General features: G+C 42.9%; 1 protein-coding gene across 2 annotated transcripts in view; it reads left to right on the forward strand.

The window, feature by feature from the left end:
• The first annotated feature begins 664 nt into the window (after positions 1–664).
• Positions 665–17,094, forward strand: part of KCTD21 (potassium channel tetramerization domain containing 21) — a 38,061-nt gene continuing 21,631 nt past the window's right edge. Inside the window, exons 1-2 of one of the 2 annotated variants that reach the window (XM_027848008.1) lie at positions 690–748; positions 12,796–12,895. The gene's annotated coding sequence lies outside the window, so the exon portion shown is untranslated. Of the gene's footprint in view, positions 749–12,795; positions 12,896–17,094 lie in introns of both variants that reach the window. The other variant, XM_027848007.1, reaches the window with a different exon arrangement.

Consider the following 17,094-nt stretch of genomic DNA (forward strand, 5'->3'; position numbering starts at 1 on the left):
CTTCCAGCTACATATTCTTCCATTTTCCCCCCTCCCTCCGCAACTTACCTCTTCAAACCTGGGAAGGGAAAGGAAGCCTGCAGCATTATTCTTGTATGCGCAGCCCAGGGAGGAGGCTAAGGGAGGATGCAGGGGGTGCAAGAGGCCAATGGGTGCAATGCCTGGAATGCACTGCGGTGCATACGCACTGTCTGTCTGGCTGGGAGACAGCTGCGTTCAGTGCTGCCGCCGCCGCTGGATGTGTCCACAGCGCACAGTACCAGGGACTTCTGCAGCCGGCAGCACTGACCGCAAGAGCTGGGAGATGTGCAGAGGGGAGAGAGGGAGGGAGCACAGGGGGGAGGGGGGGGAGGAGATGCTGCTGGAGGGAGGGCGGACGCCGCAGGAGAGGGGCGGAGCTGGTGCTGAACTGTGTGGGGGAAGGGGGAAGGGGGAAGGGGCGACGTGGCTCAAAGACCCTTCCCAGGCTTGGTCCCCTTTAACTGCAGCCGGCTAGCGTGCGCTGGGGTGGAGAGAGATCGCCGCAGGACTTCCTGGGAGATGGAGTTCTAAAGCTGCGGCTGGACTGTGGCCGAGTTGGGGATGGGAACTACAAATCCCAGGAAGAACTGCGCCTGATATTGAGCCACCTCCCCACCACCACCTCCCTCCCCTAGCTGGGCTCAGCTCCCCCACTCCTCCCCCTCCCACTTCCCATTTCTGTGCTCCAGCGCCCGGCAAGGGGAGTCTCCGGAGCGAGGGGGAGAAGGTGGGTGCGGGGGGGATCATGGGCTGGGACTGGGGCTGTGCTGGGAGGGAAGCTCTGGGCATCTTTCTCACCTGGCCACCTGGCCCGGGGGTGGAAGGTGGCCGATTAGGACGGGGGTGATACAGGGAGCGACCGGGCTGGATTGGAGGATACGGGGCATGATAGAAGAGGACAGAATGGAATTGGCGGCGACAGGGCGGGATAGGAGAGGAACAGGGCAGCATAGCAACCTAGGAAAAGAAGAAACCAGGAGAGGGCTACGATAATAACAATTTTCTTTCTCCATAGCTTTTCACGGTTTACAAAGCACTTTTCTCCTAGGGGCCCAAGAAGTAGGGAATGTAAATGTAACTCTCCCAGTTTGAAATATGAAGAAACTGATAGTCAGAGTGATGATATGATTGACCCTAGGTCCACTCACTAATTCATGAGTTGGTAATCTTGAAGACTAGATACCTGTCTTTAGATCCAGGTTAGTCGGGGGCGCGGGGGGGGGGGGGGTTGGAGAAAATAAAGAATTAGGATCATTAATAATAGCTAGCATTTCTAGGTGCTTAGATGCTTGTACAATTTAATTAGAACTTACTAAGCAATTTCTTCATTTTATAAATGAGGAAACTGAGGCTCAAAAAAGTTTCATTATTTGCCCAAATAGTAAGGAGCAAAGCTGGAATTTAGACACAAGTTTTCTGATTCCGGTGCTCTTTCCACCATTCCGGCTGTCTCCGGCAGGAAAGAGTTAAAAGTATAGTAAGATCCTATGGAAACTGAGAAAGTTTTAAGTGTTTTTGTCCCATTACCTAAAGTAATGAGACAGATTGAATTGGGTGGATGTTGGTTAGCAGAAGGGTAAGTTATAATCTGAGGCATTGTGGGTTGGAGGACTGGATGTAATAAGAAAGTTGGGATTAATAATGGAAACCAAGCAAAGACTTAATATATGATAAGAGAAGGGACTTTAAGATGAATGGAAATGAGTGGCCTTCTGAGGAATGAGTGGACTAGAATAGGAAGCAGAGTAGAAAGTGGGATAGTGTTGGTCATTGCTAGGAAGCTGTAGTCCCTTCCCTGGTCAGAACCCACCTGGAGTACCTTTCATTCTGGGCACACATTTTAGGCTATTGATAAGTTTCAAGATGACCAGGGTGGTGGAGGATCTGGAGATCATGCCAGGTGAAGATCCATTAAAGGAACTGCTTTGTACAAATTTTGTATTTTTGGGTATTAGGTCATAGACCTCCAGCTAGGAGGGATCTTGGAGGTCATTCGTCCAGCTCCCTCATTTTACAGCATAAGAAACTGAGAGCCAGTAAGTTAAGTGACTTGCCCACACAGGTAGTAAATTCCAGAGGCAAGATTTGAACCAAGATCCTCTGACTCCAGGACCAATACTTTTTATGTAATTTGTTTGTGTGTATGTGTGTATGTGTGTGTGTATAACATATACATACATACATGTGTATGAATTACTTTTCTGTATATGTGTTCCATAGACTATAAACTCCTTGAGGGCAGTAACTTTCATTTTTGTCTTTGTATCCCCAAAGCACCTAGCACAGTGCTTTCTGCCACGTGGTAGACACTTAATAGAAGCTTGTTGATTGAGAAGAAAGGATTTAGAGGAGACAAGAAAACTATCTTCCTTTATTTGAAGAACTGCCATGGGGAAGAAGGAATAGTTTTTTTCTGCTTGGGCACGATGGGCACAATAGAACCTGTGGGCAGAAATGGTCCCACGAAGGGCTATTCAACAATGGAATGGGCCGTGTAGTGAGATAGTGAGTCACTGCCCCAGGAGGTGGCAAGCAGAGTCTGATGGCTGCTTATCAGGGATGTTGTGAAGTTGGCTCTTGCTTCCCGGCACTGGTTAACTTACATCATCAATGAGGTCCCTCCCATGATCACTTGAGTTCAAAACCTAACACCAACACTTACTGTGTTACTCTGGGCAAATCACCTAACCTTGCTGAGCTTTAGCCACCACACCTCGGACAATAATGTTTTTATTACCAGCCTTACAGGGTCATTATGAGGAAAGTGCATTCTAAAGCTATAAACATGTGAACTCTGAGAGTCTGTGTTTCTATATATGGACTGGAGAGTCTTGCCAGACCAAATGCGCAAAATGCCTTTTGAGCTTGAACTGGACAATTCATATTCAGGGCAGCTGGATATTGGCCCGCTCTTTTCCGTCTGCCTTCCTATGCAGACAGGAAGAAGAGTTGGAACAGCTGTAGTGTGTGTGTGTGTGTGTGTGTGTGTGTGTGTGTGTGTGTGTGAGAGAGAGAGAGAGAGAGAGAGAGAGAGAGAGAGAGAGAGATTACAGAGGAATTAAGAGGAGGGTGAATAAGGGAGTTCCAGAGTATGTCTCTACGTAACTTGTAAGACTCCTTTGCAGGTAACTGCATGCCATAAAAGGATGTGATATTGTGCTACAAGTTCCCAGCTTTTCTTAGTCACATCTAGGCACAGAGGTGGGGGTAGGAAAGGCAAACTGTGGTCTTAGTCATTCAATAAACACTTATTTGGTATATGCAAGGGCCTATGTTTGATTACCAAGACAGACATAACATTAGTCCTTTTGTCAGAGAGCTCACAATTTCAGGAAGGGGAAAAGATATGTATAGAAATTATCATGATAAAGGGAGAAGGAAATGAGTGGAAAGGAGAGATCCTGATCAAGTGCTATGGGAAATCCAAGGAGGGAGAGATTCCACCCTGGCTTGGGAGGGTGGGGCCTGTTTGTTGTCAGGGTAGGCTTCGTGGTGGATTTAACCTCTGATTTGGGCCTCTAAGGATGGGAGGGACTTCAGTGTGAGGAGGGCTATTCTAGATTATTCTAGGATCAGAGAGTTGGAAGAGACCTCAGTCCAAATACTTCATTTTAAAGAGGGAAAGAGCTGAGACCCAGGGAAGAGAAAATGACTTGTCTGGTTTTAGTAATAAGTATTACAAGTGGGATTCGAACTCAAGTCTTCTGACTCTAAATCCATTGCTTTCATTCCATTCCTCTACACTGTAAGACCTCAGCATGCACAAAAACAGGGAGGAGAAAGAGCAGGATAAGAATCTGGTTCAGTAAATTGTCCAGCCTGGGGAATAGGGAGAGATAAGACTGGAGAGATGTTCTTTGGGTCCCAGTTGTTGGGGGTCTTGAATACCAGAATAAGGAGTTTACACTCTCTTTAGTAGGAAGTGGAAAATGCCATGTAGCACTAAACCTAATATAGATGGAAAACTGTAATTTATGGGGGAAATTTTTAGCTTTGATATTTTAATAATTTAATAGTTCATGAAAATTACCCAACCTGCTTCTAAAATGGGTGATGATTCCATGACTGAGATCTGACCATGGGTTTAAGTGAGCCACTTTGACCTCAGTTAAACCAAGTTTCTTGTGCTTGGGGATAGGCAGTGTAGTATGGTGTTAAGAATGTTGGATTTAATGTTAGAGGACCAAGATCCAAATCCCGCCTCTGCTACTTAGTATCTGTATTACCTTGGCCAAGTAGCTTAACTTCTCTGGGCCTCAGTTTCCTCATTTATAAAATGAGCAAGTTGAACTAGGTGACCTCTCAGGTTCCTTCTATCTCTAAAACTATGATCCCATGACCTTCCTTGCCTATAAATATGGTAGTGTTGTATCCTCCCTTAGACTGGCACGAGTTTACCAGTCTAAAGTGAGAAAAATGATGATACTGAAAATTAATAATAATTATTATTTCAGGGAAGGATCTGTAATTTCGTCAAAGTGGGGAGGTCCCTCTGCCGAGAAAGATTGTAGCCTATACACATTTAGAAATAGTCCTTTATGAGTTGTCTGACTAGGAACAAAAAAAAAAAAATTATCCAGTGGCCAGTCTCTGAATTGTGATCCTTTTTGCATCCTTTGATGATAGGCACATAGTTTTGTTGTTGTATAGTCATTTTCAGCATCCAATTCTTCATGACCCTTTTTTTGAGATTTTCTTGGCAAAGATACTAGAGTGGTTTGCCATTTCCTTTCTCCAGCTCATTTTACAGATGAGGAAACTGAGGCAAACAGGGTTAAGTGACTTGCCCAAGGTCACACAGTTAGTAAGTGTCTGAGGCCAGAGTTGAACACAAGTCTTCCTGACTCCAAACCTGGCACTCCATCCATTGTGCCACCCAGCTGCACATAGTTTGGCCCAAGCCAAAGCCACTCAGAGCCTTTCCAGTGTGTTAAGGTATTCTAGGCCTTGTAATCCAATGGCATAACCTTCAAGGGCCAGTGTCACCTCCAAGCCATGATGAGGCATTGGAAGAAGACTCATGACAGATCAGTGGATTTGAAATCTTATCAATGTGGGTGTTCCCTCCATTGATACATATAGCAACCCTTCTGCCAATCCTCTGTCACTCTTGTCTAGGTCCTCCTGTAAATCCTCCAGAGTGGTTCTACTCACCATTCTGGGACCCTTCCTAGATCAGTTGACATTGTGTGGACAACAAAAGAGCGTGCCAGGTGAATAGAAGCTAACGCCCTCTGTGGCTGCATAACCGAGCCATCTTTTTTCTAGTCATCTGTATCTCTGATGACATACTCCATATCCATTGCTCCTGAATAATGCTTCTTTTTGTACATGTTGCCACCTGCTCAGGCCCACTGCTTACCTCTTCAGTGCCGTTGGGTGACAATCAACCTCATTTCTTCAGAGACCATAGTATTCCATACAGTGCCTGGCACATTGTGGCCACTTAATAAATGATTGTCCAACTTTATGGCTTATGGCTGTACAACATCACCGATAGAATATAGGTATTTGGGGTTTTTTTTTTTAATAGGCCTTTGTTTCAGAGAGAAGTTTAGTCTTTGAAGTTTTGAAGTATTTGAAAGAACTTTGCCATTCCCCAAAGGCCATCCATCCCAGCATATTTTCCATATCATACTTTATCCCCCTTGATCCTTTCAATAGCTATGAGGAATAACTATGAGGTAGGGAACATCATAAATCATAGATTTAGAGCCAGAACAGACCTTAGCAGCCCCTTTATTTTACAGATGAGGAAACTGAGGCCCAAAGAGGTTTAGAGACTTAGCCAGGGCCACACAACTAGTACGTATCTGAGGCTAAAATTGAACCGAGGTCTTACTGATTCTGAGTCCAGTACTCTGTATACTGCATCTCCATGAATTCCTTGTCTCATCAGTGTGAGTATTGCATGGATACAAATCTCTACTCATTCATGCCCCTTTATCCTCTTGTCCATCCCCTTCAAAAAAAATAATCTGTAAAGAATCAACCCAAAGCACTGGAGGCCATCTTTGGGGTCTTTGAATAAATTATTAAGGGTTACCAGTTCAGATAAGGAAACTGAGGCAAATAGTTAAGTGACTTGCCCAGGGTCACACAACTAGTCAGCGTTTGAGGCCAAATTTGAACTCATGCCTTCCTGATCTAGGTCCGGCCCTCTATCCACTGTGCCACCCAGCACATACGGGTTATCTATATGTTATTCATTACTATTCCTTTATGACTAGCCCTCCTTTTCCAAACATACAACTGTGATGATGCCTTACATATAACTTGCATGCGAGCCATCATCGGTACCATATCCCAACATGCTACTTACAAACACCAGGTATCTTTTCATTGCCCTTTTGGGTTATCCACAATTTTGATACTTTAGAAACTGTGGTATTTCATGATTTGCAGAAATTCAGCGTCATGTTAGAATATTAGTATTGAAAAGATGGACATTGGTATTGGAGGAATGGGGGGCAGGAGTGACCATCAGAAGTACTATGCACTGTCCCAAATGCAAGCTAACTAATTCTCCTCCTATTCCATTTTGGGCCCAGACCATTGTCTCGCTGCTCTACCTGTCCAAAATCTGTGTACTGATAGACACTGCCTGTCCATCAGCAGCATGTCATAATCTGAGCAACATGCCTTCTTCATTGACTGGCTTTCCTCCTGGGGATTGCAAGGCTGATCATTTTTTGAGGTGCTATGGACCAAGCCAGGAAGATCCTAGAGTATTAAGGAGTTTGGTGCACCGACATCTACAAACTAGAGCAATCAAAGAATCTCCTATGTAGGAAATCTGTCTTCTATTTGGATTCTACAGAGGGCATCCTCCATAACACTAGTCAATACTTTTGTTGAGCATCCATCTCCCTGTTTTATTCCTGTATTGATACTTAGAATCAAATAGCTGTTATTGATCTTCTGTGTGGGTGCTTCTTTCAAAGAATCATATGATCATGACATATACAGAGTGTCCTAAAAATCTTTGGACATTTTTAAGGTTTTAATAATAGAAAACTGTCCTAAGACTTTTGGGCCACATTGTATACAGAGAAGCTGTTTTGGTCTGCTGAACCAAATGCTTCCTTGTAATATAGTAAACACAGTGGGCTCTTGTATTTTCTGTACCTCTCTGGCAGGAGGATGACTGATGATGTAATCTTTTCTGGAAAACCATCTGTGAAAGTCTGCCTGTTCTCATGTTTTCACAACTATATGTGTTATAGGCCATTTTTAATAGGGAAAAAAATAGGGACATGGCTCAGTAATTGCTTGTTTCTCATTTACTTGAAAGGGTCTATTACACAGACTGTAATAAATAATCTATAATCTTTTCCATTTTTTAAAATCTTCCCTTTCAGATACCTTGAAAATTGATCCCTGGGTACCTTTAAATTTTGTTACCTCTAGACAGATTTAGCCTATGTATTATTGGTTAGGTCTAGCCTCTCTTCCAAGGACAGCTAGGTGGTACAGTAGATAGAGTGCTGGACCTGGAGTCAGGAAGACTAGTCTTCTTGAGTTCAAATCTGGCCTCAGATACTTACTAGCTATGTGACACTTCACCCTGTTTGCCTCAGTTCCTCATCTGTAAAATGAGCTAGAGAAGGATATAGCAAACCACTGCAGTATCTCTGCCAAGAAAACCCCAAATGAGGTCACGGAGAGTCAGACACAACTGAAATGACTCAACAACAATAACAACGAGCTGGAGAAGGAAATGGCAAACCACTTCAGTATCTTTGCCAAGAAAATCCCAAAAGGAGTCACGAAGAGTTGGACACAACTAAAAAACCAAACAACAAACAAAAACTTCTCTTCCCTTCTGATCTTCTTAAGTGACATTTCCACTACCCCAGATAATATAGGTTGCCAAGGTATTAGTCAAAATATGGTGCTTCCATTGTCATCAGTGATGAAAATAGCTATAGAAACGCTGCCAAATATATTCCACTTTGGAATTATTTGTTGTCCTTTTAGTTTCACTTAAAAATGCTCTTGGGGATGTTTTGATTTTTTGGAGCCTCATGCCAAACTTTCTTTAGTTTCATTTTTCCTATCTTGCCTCTTTCTGTTTTGTGAGACATTAACAATAGACATAATTTTGAACCATCTTCCTCTATGACACTTTGCAAATGAGACTGTATTTTGCTTGTATGTGCTGACTGATGGAAGCAGCTTCTACATTCATTTGGCCTCATTGGCTTTATACTCTAAGAAATGGTGATAATCAGGGTCAATGTCTTTACTTTTATCCATTTCTCTTTTTATCACAGCCAACAACTTGTTTGAATAAATGAGGCTAGAACTGTGGTAGCTGTATGTACTAGTATAAATTTTTTTTTCTAATTTGGTGTTGTTTTTGATCTTCAGTCTTAACTAATTAGAATATGTGATATTATACAGCTATGAGAGGTCTTAGGCATCTATAAACTATTGACATCTTTGATTTTTTTTCCTGAACTTTTTTGAAAAGGTTTTCAAACTTTTTCTACTATTGTCCCCAGGGTCAACCTTTGATTGAAGAAATCATTTAAGATGATTTTACTTGGTTTCAAGGATTTTGAGTTTTTCATAATGTTTCTTTATTTTTTTATCCTCTGATATGGATGTGGGCACATAAGATACAGTTATTTTCATGGTGACCTATGTGTTTAAAATTGTTATGAGCCCTGCAAGGTGAGATGACCAAATATCCCATGAAATGACATTTCTTATTAACTTTGAGTATCCAATGAAATTAACTTCTTTATTTGCCTCTCTGAGGAAAACCTGTCAGTCATCCTTCCTTTTACTTACAACTTCCTCATGTCTTCTGATTGTTCATTGGACAAGTATTTCCCACTTAGAGTACCACCAGTTAAATTAATATTTACTACATTAATATATTAATATTACTACAGCTATTATCATCTTCATTTTACAGATGAGAAAGCTAAAACTCAAGAAAGTTGTGACTTACCAAAGTTGTCCAGTTAATGAATGCTGGAGCTGGGATTTGAACATAGATCTAAATCCATTGTTTTTTCCTCTGTACCATAGCTGACTTTAAAAAAAAAATACTGGCTAAAATACAGGGAAAAGTTCTGCCTCAGTCTTTCCCCTAAGAGTGATCCTCATGTGTCATAGAAGGGCCCCTTAGACTAATGTCAGCTGAATGATTTGTGATGGCTAACTGATGAATGAATGAATGTGATGGCTGCTTATGGTCTTTGAAATATGATAAAAATTGGGAAAAGTACAATAGTATTAGAGTTGGATAAAAGTTGTTCTGACTTTCAAAAAAGCCAAGAGATTCACCTCTCTCAATTATAGGTAAAGCAACTTGACTTTAATTCCTGGTAAAATTCTAGAATGAATCATTAAAGGGATGGTTTGTGAGTATTTAGAAAGGGAAGCAGTGATCGCTAAGAGCTAGTATGACTTCAGTGAGGAAGAGGTGTGCCTGACTAACTTAATTTATTTTTTGATAAATAGTGTAAGGTAGATAGTGTAGGAGATTGGAGGAATACCATAGGCATGATATACCTAGATTTCCACAAGGCTTTATATCCAAGTGGACAAGATAGAGAAATGTAGGCTAGATGATAACTTTGGTGAATTCAAAACTGGTTAAATGACCAGACCCAAAGAATGACTAATGGATCAGTGTCTTATTGGAAGGGTGTTTCTCACAAAGCAGTTGCCCCAGGGATTTGTTGTAAATTCTGTGCATTTTTATCAGTGGATTGAGTGAAGGTTTAGATGGTATATACAAATTTGCAAATGACACAAGACTTAAAAGCATAGCTAATACAGTGGATGACCTTAACGGACATACAACTCTAAATCTGTGACACTACATATAACTGAGGGTTGAGCTCAGAATAAAGAATGATTGATCTACATTGACTAGACAGATAAAATTTAGTAGGGATAAATGTAAAATCCTACACTTATATCCAAAAAGTCAATTACGTGGGGTAGACATGGCTAGACAACAGTTTGTGTGGAAAAGATCTAAGAGCTTTAGTTCATTTGAAGTACAGCATGAATTAGGAGGGTGACTCAGAAGCCAAAAAAAGCCAGTGCCATCCACTGTAGGCTAAATTGAAAAGTAGAGCTATCAGAGCAAAGGAGGTGATAGCCCTGCAGTCCTCTGCCCTGGACAGACCCCATATGGAGTACTGCATTCGATTCAGTGCCCTAGGACATTTTAGGAAGACATTGACGTATTGGATGAGGCCCCAGAGAGGGCAACAAATTTGGTGAAGGAAATGGAACCATGGCATACAAGGATCACTTGAAAAAAATGGGAATGTTTAGCCTCAAGAAGACTAAGGGGAGATAGAGTAGCTATCTTAAAGTTCTTGAATAAGTATCATTATAAGAAGGATTAGATTTGTTGTTCTTGGCTCTGAGTACAGAACCAAGAGCAGTGGTTGAGTATTATAAGGAGAGGTTGAGTATTATAAGGAGATGGATTTTAGCTTGTTCTGAGGAAACATTTTCTCCCAACCATCCACAAGTGAAATGGATGGCAGAACCACAACCAGGTCTGGGCAACCAGAGCCTTACCCCCAGGATAAGATTTTAATAGGGTGCCTGACAGCCCTGTCTCATAAATGTTTCTTCCCCTGCCCTCCTCACACTGCTCCCTCGTAGGCAGTAGCAGTCTTTTTCTAGGCAAGGTTTCATCCCCGATCAACAGCTTAGAAGCCTTGTCCTATCCTAGGCTGGGCTTCATATACCCCCATGGCCACATCTCAGGGGAGCCTCTGCTCCTACGCACCACTCTTGCTTGCCTCAGCTTCAAAAATTATTAGTTACAACTCTGACAGTAGATAAGGAGCTTCTCAAGTGGTCTTCAAGCAAATGACTGTCTGAGGTGTTCTAAAGGAGATTTCTGTTCAGGTACAAATTAGACTAAATGACTTCTGAAGTCCCTTTCTCCTCAGTGACTGGAATTCTGTGAGTTTATTTTTTAAAATTTGGGGAGGAAGTAAAGTGCCCTCCTGCAGCCGGTGAGTGACTGGGCTGAAGACGCAGGACAGCCAAATGCTACGTGGACTGTGATCCTTTGCCAGCTCTAAGGGCTCAGCTCTTCTTTAGGGACTGCCCAGATTCCTGGCACTCCTGGCCTCCCTAGAGTTAAGCAGGCTCCTCCACCCTTTAAGCCTGGTTTCCTTCCAGATCTGCAAACCCAGAGGTCCCTTAGAGCTGAACTGAGCTGGCTCCAAAGGGGGTTGGAGGTGGTGGGAGATACAGGGAGCTCTTGACTCTGGCACAGTAACCTTGGACAAGTTGTTTCAGTTTCCTCTTATAAAATCAGAGGGGGTGGACTAGCTGATTTCTAAAGCCCCTTTGAATTCTGACCTTTTATGTTCAAAAGTCGCCTTCCACGCCAAGATTTTATGTTCCGAATTCCTTTCCAACTCTAAGGCCCCCTCCAGCTCTGACATTCTGTCTTCTGTGTTCTCTCCCAGCTCTGACATTCTATGTTCTGAGGTCCCTCCCAGCTCCAACATTCTGTGCTCTAAGATCCCTTCCCAACTCTGACATTCTCTGTTCTAAGATTCCTCCCAGTTCTGATATTCTATGCTCTAAGGCTTCCTCCAGTTCTGATATTTTATCTTCTGTGTTTTCTCCCAGCTCTGACATTCTGTGTTCTGAGAACTGCCGCAGCTCTGAAATTCCATGCTCTGGGGTTCTTCCCACTATCTCTAACATTCTATATTCTGAGGTCCCTCCCAGCTCTGATGTTCTGTGCTCTAAGATCCCTTCCCAATTCTGACTTCTCTGTTCTAAGATTCCTTCCAGTTCTGACATTCTGTGTTCTCAGAACTGTCACAGCTCTGAAATTCTATGCTCTGGGGTCCTTCCCAGCTTGTCTCTTGACATTGTTCTGAGGTCCCTCCCAACTCTGACGTTCTGTCTTTTAAGGTCCTTCTCAGCTCTGAAATTCAGTGTTCCAAGGTTCTTTCCAAAGCTGACATCCTATGTTCTGAAGTCTTTTCTAGTTCTGACATCCTTTTTTCTATGGAGGTTCCCCCCTTCTCTAACATTCTGTGTTCTAAAGTTTCCCTGCTCTAACAGTCCTTGCTCTGTGGTTCCCTCCCTCTTTAACATTCTATGTTCTAGGGTCTCTTCCAGCTCTAACATTCTATATATTAGCCTCCCTTCTGTCGTTCAGTCATTTCAGTTGTGGTGAACTCTTCATGACCCCATCTGGAGTTTTCTTGGCCAAGATACTGGAGTGGTTTGCCATTTCCTTCTCCAGTGGATCCATTTCGTCAGGCAATCAGAGGTTAAGTGACTTTTCCAGGGTCACACATCTAGGAAGTGTTCAAGGCTGGATTTGAACTCAGGTCTTCCTGACTCCAAACCCAGTGCTCAATCCTCTAAACCACTAGTTGCCTCTGAAGCTTCCTTCTAGCTCAAACATTTTGGTTTTTTTTCTGCATCATCAAAAAATGGAAGCAACAGGGCGGGATGGAAAAAAAGCCCTGATCTTGAAGTCAGGAAACCTGAATTCTGGTCTCAGAATTTCCTCTAATTTGCTGTGAGCTATTGGTCAAGCCAAGGCGTGACATAGTCACTTCTTTCTGGGCCTCACTTTCCTCACCTGTAAAGTTAATGGGAACTGGTAGAGATTGGTCTTTAAAGGCCCCTCCAACTCTATGGTCTCTGAGAGGAAAAAAAAAAAAGCTCTCTTTACCCGCTGGGTTCCCACTCTCCCCTCCTGAGAACATGAACCCAGGCAACAAATATTTCCTGAGCACCTTCTCTATGTAGGGGCCTGTGCTTGGAGCTGTGGGGAAAACATGAAGAAGATACGATCCCTGCCCTTGGAGAGTTCCACAGACTGTTTGAGAGGAAATCAGCCAATCAGCAAGTAGGTATTAAGTGTGCCAGACTCAGGAAATACAAAGCCAAAAATGAAACAATTCCTGCTCTAAGAGTTCTCATTCCAGATAACATGTACATACATAAATAATTACAAGGTAGCATTTAGTAGAGGGAGGAATATATATGAAGATGTAGCTAACACAAGGCTGTATGTACTGAGAGACAAAGGAGTAGCATAAACAGTGAGCATTCTAGGATTGTTTCATAGGGTTGTAAATTTATGACTGGGAGATCAGTCCATCAGTAAGCATTCATTAAGCACCTTCTGTGTGCCAGGGTGGTGGGTGATGGATATACAAAGACAGAAGTGAGACAGCCCCTGCCCTCGGGAGCTTATATTCTAATGGGTAGAGGGACTCTTGGCCAGGAAAGGAAGTTTTGATCTTGGCAGTCACAGAGATTAGGAGTAAAAGGGGAATGATTGCCAAATAGAGGAGTTTCCATTTCATCTCAGGGTCAGTTGAGAGCCATTCTCAACTTGGCCTTCTGGAGCCAGGGTGAAGCCTGTACTTTAGGAATATCAGCTTGAAAGCTGTGAAACTGATCAGTAGAGAGTTATAATAGTCCCAGTGAGGGCCAGGGCTAGCTAGGGTGGTGACTGTGTGAATGAAGGCTTGCCTCTCTGGGATCTCAGAGCCCCTGGTGTCTCTGCCCTTCTAGGGCAAGCTTGAATCCCCAGATGAAGGGGGACCTTTGATGGCTTTAGCTTACAGAAGCTAAGGATCTCAGAACCCAAGGTCCATCATCAGGCATTGAAGCCAGCTTCCTAGCATTGCTAGTCTATAGCACCTTAAATCTTTCTAGTTTTCATCTGGCTTGGCTGTGGGCCTTTGGGTGGAGATATAGGCCAGAATGGGTTGGCAGAGGTGAGACAACAGAAAGAACACTACACAAGGAGTCAAGCCCTCCCTACCACTAACTTACTGGGTGGCCTTGGTCAATAATAGCTAACAATAATAGTAATAACTAGTCTTTATATAGTGCTTTAAGATTTGCAAAACACTTTGTGTGTTATCACATTTGATCTTCACAGTCATCCTGGGAGGTAGGTGCTATTATCATCCTCATTTTGCAGTTGAAGAAACTGAGGAAAGCAGAGATTAAGTGACTTTTCTGGAATCAAACAGCTAGTGTCTGAGGCAGGCTGTGAACCCAGGTCTCCCTTACTCCAGGTCCATCACTATCCACCATGCCATGCTACATTTTGGGCCTTTCTCCCCTGGGTAAAGGAGGCGGCTGGACTATATCAATCCTCTTGCAGTTCTCAGAATGCAGGAAATCGGTCCAGGTGGTTGGTGGGGGTGGCTTGGGTAGTGTTTCTGCCTCTCCCCACCCAGTTGGAATCCTGCCCCTGAACCAGACAACTCTGCAGCTAATCATTGCACTACTCACTGGGTGTTAAATTTCAGGAGTGGGGCCAACTTGACTACTTAAAAATCCAGGAAACAGAGCACCCAATGAAATTAGCATCCCCATTTCCTGAAGGCACATCTTGACCGTGGCAGCGCTCCAAGGTCTGCCTTAGACAGGCAGCCACCCAGGCTGTGGGTGGGCCCCCTCTCCTTCCTGTCTGCTTCTCCTCAGAGGGTCTGTGGAAGCAAGCTGGCAGAAACTAGGTGGTTTCTGTGGTATTCTCCCACAGGGTTCATCATTTTCATCACTCCCACTTTTATAGCTCTTTACAGGGTTTTGTTTTTCTCATGATGAACCTTGTGAGAGTAGTAGTGGGAATGTTGTCAGCTCCCTTTTACAGATGAGAAGACTAAAGTTTGTCTGTGTTTTGCACACAGTAGGTGTTTGGCTTGCCCAAGATCACGGTAATGGTCCATTTGTTCGCTGTGGTGTAGTGGAAAGACTGCTGAATTTGGAATCATGAGCCATGAGTTCTAATTCCAGCCTTGAAACTTACTTCTTGGTGATGGTGGTGGTGGTGGTGGTGGTGGTGGTGGTGGTTGAGTCATTTCAGTCGTGTCTGACTTTCCATGACCCCATCTGGGGTTTTCTTGGCAAAGATCCTGGGGTGGTTTGCTATTTCCTTCTCCAGTTCATTGTACAGATAAGGAAACTGAGGCAAACAGGGTGAAGTGACTTGTCCAGGTTCACATAACTATTAAAGTGTCTGATGCCACATTTGAACTCAGGTCTTCCTGACTACAGGTCCAGCGCTCTATCTATTGTGCCACCTCTAGCTGCCCCTCACTTCCTGGACAAATCACGTAATCGCTGGGTCTCAGTTTCATCAGTGAAATGGAGATTTGATGACTTGACTCCTGAATGCCCTCCCTATGAGATTACCTTCCACTTAGGTAGTATGCTTGTACATACCTACTTATTGCATGTCGCCTCCCCATGCCTGCCTACCTCAGTTTCCTCAACTATAAAATGGGGATCATAATAGCCCCTATCTCATAAGGTTCTTGTGAGTATCGAATGAGATAAAGCATGTAGAATGCTCTCACCTAGTGCCTGGTACTGAATAAATAAATGCCTGTTCCCTTCCTGTTTCCCTTCTCCTTCCCTTTACCCATTATAATGTGAGCTTCTTGAAGGCAGAGACCACGTTTTAGCCCTTTTTTGGTATCCTCAGTGCTTAGCCCAGTGCCTAGCATATAATAAGCACTTAATAAATACTTGTTGATTGACTGACTGACTGACTAGTTCTCTGATACCATGACTTAGAATTGTCCAATAGAAAAAATTGCTAGATTTAGAGACAGAGGATCTGAGTTTGAATCTCTGTTCTATTCTTTACTTCCTCTATGACTTTAGACTAGTTCTTTATCCTCTCCCTCAGTTTCCCCATCTTTAAAATTAAGGAATTGAACTCGTTGATCCCTAATTCTGGCTCTAAGTCAATGAGCCATTGCCTCACAGAGAGCAATTCACCTGGTTATAGCTTATTGATAAGAAAGGCTGCAGTGACGCAGTAAGCCAGGCAACGTCTGGCATCACCGCTGCGCCGGACCTTTTTGCTCTGATTCGATGACATTCTGTAGCAAAAACGAGGTTAGGTGAGGAGTTCTTCCCCTCTGCAAGGCCTGCACACTCACCTGAGCGGTTTGTCGACATTAGGGCCGGTGCTTTTCTATAATCAAGAGAATGGGGCTATCGCAGAACACTGGAACCCAGCTCTAGAGCTCTGGGCCTTCGAGGTCATCCAGGCCAACCCTTACTCAATAGAGGAGGAAACTCTGCCCTGAGAAGTTCAGTGATTTCCCCACATTCTCACAGCTTACTACCTGTGGCGGAGCTAGTTTTTGAACTCGGGTCCTGTAACTTTTTTCACTGTGACCATTTCACCTTTCACAGATGCGGCAATCTAGGGTAAGCAGATACCAGGCAACTTTCAATAGATCAGTTGTAACTAGTAAGGCTAATATCTGATATCAAATAAGAAGAAGAAGCGGATGTTTATAGAGTGCTTTAATATTTGCAAAGCATTATCAGACAAAGCAAATGCGTTATCTTATTTGAGCATCACAACAATCCTGCCAAACAGGATTTGCAAGTATTATCATCCCAAATGGGATCATTGGGGTTATATGCTAGGTAATATAGTGGATAGAGCACTGGGCCTAGAGTTGAGAAAACCTGAGTTCAGATTCAGCCTTAGACACTAGCTGTGCAGCCTAGGGCAGATCACTTAGCTGCTGTTTGCCTCGGTTTCCTCAGCTGTAAAATGGGAATAATAATAGCACTTACCTGACAGGGTTGTTGTAAGAATCAAATGAGATATATTTGTAAAGTTTAGCATGGTGCCTGGCACACAGTAGGCACTATCTAAATACTTACTATTATTACTATTATTATATTTGTAAAGCACTTAGCACAGTGCCTGGTACATAGTAAGCACTATGTAAATGCTATTGTTATCATTGTTATTATTATACTTACATTAAAAAGCACTTACCACAATAACTGGCACATAGTAGGTATTCTATAAATGTTACTATAATAATTATTATTATCATATTTGTAAATCACTTAGCACAATGCCTGGTACATAGTAGGTGCTATATAAATGCTTGCTGTTGTTATTGTTATTATCGTATTTGTGAAGCACTTAGCATGGTACCTGGCACATTATTGGAGGTATATAAATGTTTGCTATAATTGTTACTCTTAACTACTATTACTATCATCATCATCTTATTATTTTATTTGTGTTATATTTTATTTTTATCA

The sequence above is a fragment of the Vombatus ursinus genome, unplaced genomic scaffold (genome assembly GCF_900497805.2).
Source record: "Vombatus ursinus unplaced genomic scaffold, bare-nosed wombat genome assembly UNPS02005659.1, whole genome shotgun sequence".
Taxonomy (NCBI): domain Eukaryota; kingdom Metazoa; phylum Chordata; class Mammalia; order Diprotodontia; family Vombatidae; genus Vombatus; species Vombatus ursinus.